We start from the raw sequence: 6,056 nt of genomic DNA, 5'->3' as shown, positions 1-6,056 counted from the left end.
AACTTTTTTAGAACTGATTCACAAATAGACAATCTGTGGTTTAAATGCACACTTAGATTACCTATATTTTATACCATTGAATCTATAGAAGTTTAACTAACAGAACCCAGGCAAAACTTTGGGTTTTTTGTAGATTATGTTGTAATGTCATCTGTGTCGGGGAGGGGGGGGGGGGGGGGGGGGGGGGGTCTTCAGTGTATTGCATTTTTAAAGAGGACTAAAAATCAGTTTGATCAGTGAGGGTCGTTTCTAGTAAATTAAAAACACACTTTAAGTCAAAGAATTCCTCTACATTAATTGTAATTTCTGGGAAAAAAGTACCTTTTTTTTTTCTTTTTTTTTAAAGGGTCACAGTGTGTAGACTTAATTTTCTTTCTGCGTTTAAGAGAAGATTTAGTGTTCAACTTCCACGGTACGTCTTGTTGACTTTCTGTGAATTTCTCATTAATAATTTAATTAATGGATGTTTCACTTTGGTTTAGTTTGGATGCCTCATGTTGAAAGATGATGATTTACAATGTCTGTTAATCATACAGATGCCAGACAATGTCTTTATTGTTTTTTTTGTTGTTAAAGTGCCCATGTGTCAAACTCAGTGTTTTTTGAATTCACACAACATACTTTTCCTGTAATATTACCTTGTTTTCTTTACACACACACACACGCACACATTGCGAAACACAAAACACACCTTTCTGTGGTTGCAAACGTGGGAGCCCCTGAAGAAGAGATCACTCGGACACAATGCACGACCTGTGGGTCTCTGCACATTTTATAAACAGTTTTTTTTTTTTTTTTTTTTTTTGCTCATTGTTCTTTTAAGTGACTTCCAGTATCATGTTTCAGTCGTACACGATGCACCGCACATTAATACTACTAAATCCACCACTGTAGTGTTGGTTTACAAATACATTCCATTTTTTCAGCACAAGGTTTACACTTTTTTTTACCGGGGTGGTATTTTATCTGTTGTACTATGAAATAACAACCACTTCACCCCCAAAGAAGGGTTCCCTAAAAACTGCGTACCTGATGGCGCTAAAGAGTTGTCAACTCAGGGGCTTTTTTTGTGTGTGAAACTAGACGCTCACACAGGATTATGACACAAAATGCACAATTATCACCATTTGACCTTTTTAAGTTTGGATTTTTTTTCCTTTTCTTTTTTCTCAAAATACATAAATATTCCAAAAAAATAAAAAGGTACCAAATTTGAAACAGTGCTCGAGGAAAAGTGTTGTAGTTTTGTAAGGAAACGTTAAGCACAATTGTGGGAGCTAATCACTTTTGCAGAATGTTGTGTGTGTGTGATTATAAATCCCGACATTTTCAAGGTACCACTGATTTCACTTTTTAATATGGGCATGTGCTTTTTACAGTGTTTTTTCTATCCAAATGCAATACAATATTCAAAGTGCCATATATACGTCTAGAAACTGCCTACACGTCCTTATTAGGCCTTGGTTTAGAGATTGCTGCAGTTAGCCTTTTTTGTCTATTTATGCCAGTGTCATGAAAGCTCTTGTCACCTGCTCATGTCCCCCTTCTTCCCTCTCCCCTCCCCCCCCCACTCTGTGTGTTGAGTTTATTGGTAAATGTGTATTGTGATGTACTCAATTTGAACAGTTGGTTTAAAAAAAATTGTAGATAAACAATAAACTTCCCTATACATTTGAAGGTTAAACCCTCTTTCTTAGTGAGTGTGAACACGTGTACTGTAACACTTTGCGATACGAACGATTGGTGGTCAGATGTGTCAGGGAATTTGTCTGATTCAATAAAGTCAAATGAGCTCAAACTCGAGAAAAAATAACTTGGGTTTCCATGTTAAGATCTTTAAATGATACAATTGTCAAACACTGAAATGATTGCAGATCTGTGGAGAAAAGGCGGCGTATGGTGAAGTGTTACTGTGAATGAATTTTTCAAAAAAAAAAAAAGCACAATGTACAGTCCACGGCGGGCCCAACAGGAACTTGACTCACTTCAGGGGCTTCCATCACAAATCCCGTTCAAGCTCTAACAATCACTTTCTTTGTTCTGTGTTTTCATATTCTGAAGTGCTATTTTTTTTGACAGTGTGGTAGCTTTGCATCTCTATAGATATTGTCTTGATCCAAAAGAAAAGAGTAAAAAAAATAATCTTTTCTTTGTGTTATTTTCTTGTCTGATAATCGGTAGGACTTTGTTCATGTTCCACCAATAATTTAATAGATGTTTTATCTTGTCTTGAGGAAAGCCAAAGTGGGTGCATCTTGATGTGATCTGTATTATACATACAGTAGTTTTTCTTTCTGTTCAGTCAATATGAAATTTTTTGAAACTGGGTGGGATTTGAAAACAGAAAAAAAAAGAAAAAAAGACATACACAGGCTTTCCAATTTCTACAACTGGTTGTTCATATGTATTTTGTACCAGTGAAGCTTTTTATATTGGAAATTAAAGAAAAAAAAATCTATATTGGAAAAGAAATTGTCTGGCCTCTCAATGTGGCCTCGCCTTGACCGGGTCTTGAGTTTGGCCTCTTTGGTGGTGTCAAGCAATTTTTTTTTTGTTTGTTTTTGTTTTTTGTCTCTAAAAGATGCCTGATTTTAATTTTACTACATGTCCCTCACTTCGTTAGTCGGTTTCAGTTTCGGGGGGGTTGGGATCCTCTAAATCGTGGTAAGTTTCATGTTAGTATTCGTGCTGTCCACATAGTTTAATGGTCATCAGGATTTCAACAACTTGTGTGAATAATTGTCTTAGTTGAAGAGTTAACTATCTGTTTAGTTTGAGCCTTGCTTTTTTTTTTTACCTGTGTAGAGTTTTTCCGTTGTTTTCCCATGGCGGAGTGTGTAGCCGAAAGACTCTGTGTTCTTTTTTGGTCAATGTTTGTTCATGTGTGGTGTGTTTCTTTGCCTCTGTCTCCAAATTAAACCATATCCCCTAATATGGACTGTGTGTCTTTGTGTGTTGTGCTTGTCCAGTGTTGTAAAGACATTTTACAAACCACCCCTTCCTCCCCCAGTGTGTCATGTCTTCGCTAACTTGTTTCACTTTGTCGTGCTTCTCTTTGCTTATTTCTGAGTAACAGATGGAGGTAAAGCAGGTTCATCAAACTATTGGTGTAAGTTCCCAGGTCTCTGATGGGGTGGTGGGGGGTTTTATGGGGATTATTTTGGGTTTCAATTATAAAACGCCATTTTGCAGCTAAATTCAGTCTTTTAATCTGTGAAGCTACTCCCTGTGTGAAAATGAAAATCAATCCTATATAAAGTCAAATTAACACTTAATAGTAAACAAGTAGATCAAGAGACGGTGACTCACCAACAGTTATGATCATTTATTAATTATTTTAGACTTTAAGTTGATGAGTTAGCCATCAGAAGTTCATAGACAATCATCTTGATAATTGTCTTTAGTGAAATGAAATCAAGTATTGTTTGGTGTTCTGCATGGTTGTTTTTTTGCTTTGGGAAATTTTGAAGAGAATTTATTGCAATCTTCAAAATTATAGACCAAATGATAAATCATGAATGGCACTCAGAAGCAATTATGTTTGTTTGTTGAGGCCTCAACGTCCTGTCTTTTCTCTGTATAAGAAAAAGTTATAAATAATATATATTAAAAAAGAATGGCACACAGTAGAGTGCATACCTACACCAGGGCCCCAACAATGCCCTTTGTCTGCGTTAAATTGTACTCATAGAAACCAATTAAAATACACCAGATTATTTTTCACAAAGATTCATGCATAAGTCCCTGACAAATGAATGATAATGTTGAAAAAAGCCCTTTTTGCAATGTCAAAGAAAGTAAGAAGAAATTCCTGGATCTACACCAAAAGTTAACAGGGTTTGTTCTGGGCCGATCCTCCATCCAAGTTTGCTGGAAATCCACTTGACAAGCCAACCGAAAAACAGACGAACAAGGGCGAAAAACAACCTCCTTGGCAAAGGTAATAATGGAAATAATCATTGGGTGCAACCCTGAATGCTTCAAGTTATTTATCAAGCAAACAAATGGTCATCAGATGAGTTGATGAAGTCAGTAAGTATCAGTTGCAGCCATAATCCAAAGAAAACCTCAACAGTCAGTGTCCTGATAACAGCCCTGTTATCCCAGGAAACACTCTTATATTATTAGTATGTAATACTCTGTATCTCCCTGAGGTCATAATGTGAAAGTGTTGACATTCTGTGGTTTATTTACCTACCTTAGCTTCTTGAGTCTATAATTTCCCAGAGTGCCCCTCCACAGCACCTTGACAAGAACAGAGAATAACAGCTTCAGCAGCATAGTGATATCAGTATCCCAAAGGAAAGAGATGGAGTTATTTCTATTGGGACAAACAGAGCCTCAGCTCACCTTTTAACCAAGACTCAACATGTTCTGCTGCATTGCATCATGGTCTGATGACAGAGAGGAGAAACTGGCATTGCTGCTACTTCTCAGTACAGTTTCCTATATTGTTGAATGGATTTTAAAAGTAGCTGTATCAAGAGGATTTTTTGGGCTACTCATATCAAAATTTAATGCACAGTGTGTATGATTTATTCATGAGAATACAGTAAAAAGATTTGCAACTAAAACATTCTTTATAATTGTCCCGATCAGTTTTTCCTCTTCATCCTTACAAAAAATTAACAATTCTTACTTAAGTTATGACATAATATCACTGCTGTAAGCAATATAAAGAACACAAATAAATAAAATAATTATGATACCAAATGCATCTGGTTCATCTCTCTTCTACAAGGACACACTGAAATATCTCCACCCAGTGGTGGAGACTGTACAGTGGACAAGAAAATATCAGAATCATGTTGTCTACTGTACAACTGTGACTGACAGTCTTCACAATATGTGGCAGCATTTAAAGATGCTGGAGCATTCTGGGTCAGCATTTGGTTTAAAAAAAAAAAAAAAAAACTGACACAATATTTCTTTGTGAAAAAATCTCGAGAAAAACTATACAATGTGTTTACATCATGGGTCAATTTATATATTACATGAGCACATAAAGGAATTGTATGTGTTTATAAATACATTTTTACAGTTTAATTACACTGTCTGCAGAGGTAGTGAATAATGATATTGGGTATTGGGTAAAAACATCCTGTAATTTTATTTAATTTAAGATATTCTGAAGTGGAAATAAAACGTCAGAGCTTTGTGTGCAAAGTCTTACAGTTAATGAGGCATTCACACAGCTGGAGTTAACATTTGAGCCTCAGGTCTCAGCTGTGTGACCTCAGGCTGCTAAAAACAATACTGACAAAACAGAAGTTAATGCTGTTCTAAGGAAAAAAGGAAAAACAAAGCTCATGTTGTATCACAGGCAAATCGAAGCAGCACGAGGCAAACTAGTTATAATTGCTTAAAGTTTTTGATGTATTCAGGTATCTTAGAAGAAATAATGGCATTCCTTTAAATTAAGTTTTGTGTAACTGTCTTGATGCACACATTACGGTCAAAAAGGTAAGAAAACTAGTCAAAGCTCTCAAATGATATACTATTTATTTTGTCAGTACGGATGAATCATTGGAAAATGTCCTTGCTTCAGAATATCTTAGTATTTGGTATGCTACTTTTTGCTTTAAAAACTGCACCATGCTGCAAAATAGAAGTATTTTGACTGATGTCCTCAGACTTTTTGACCCTATTGTATTTAGTTTAGAAATAAGCACTACAGGTGTCTAAATTACATGTTTTTCCACCACAAACATGTTATGACACCTTGCCATAGTGACAATACTGATTCTCCAGGAGGGATGAACAGAATTCCTAAGAAAAAAATATTCTAACATTCGTTGTTTTAATGATAATGGTGTCCAGCACATTGTCAAAAATCTTTGTATAGGTGAGATCTGGTTACGGCAAATGATTCATATAATTTCCCTCTCCTCAATTCATCCCCTGTGTGTGTGTTTATGTATAAATACAGTAGGTGAGCACTGAATAACTAGACAAAGCTGTATAGAGCTGTATAAGAAAGGGTCCATTTCTTAACAAACCTGCTATACGTGCTTTAAAAAATGCTTTAAAAACTTTTAAAATTGCTATCTGGAATT

The sequence above is a fragment of the Sparus aurata genome, chromosome 8 (assembly GCF_900880675.1).
Source record: "Sparus aurata chromosome 8, fSpaAur1.1, whole genome shotgun sequence".
Taxonomy (NCBI): Eukaryota; Metazoa; Chordata; class Actinopteri; order Spariformes; family Sparidae; genus Sparus; species Sparus aurata.
This window is presented reverse-complemented; position numbering follows the sequence as displayed.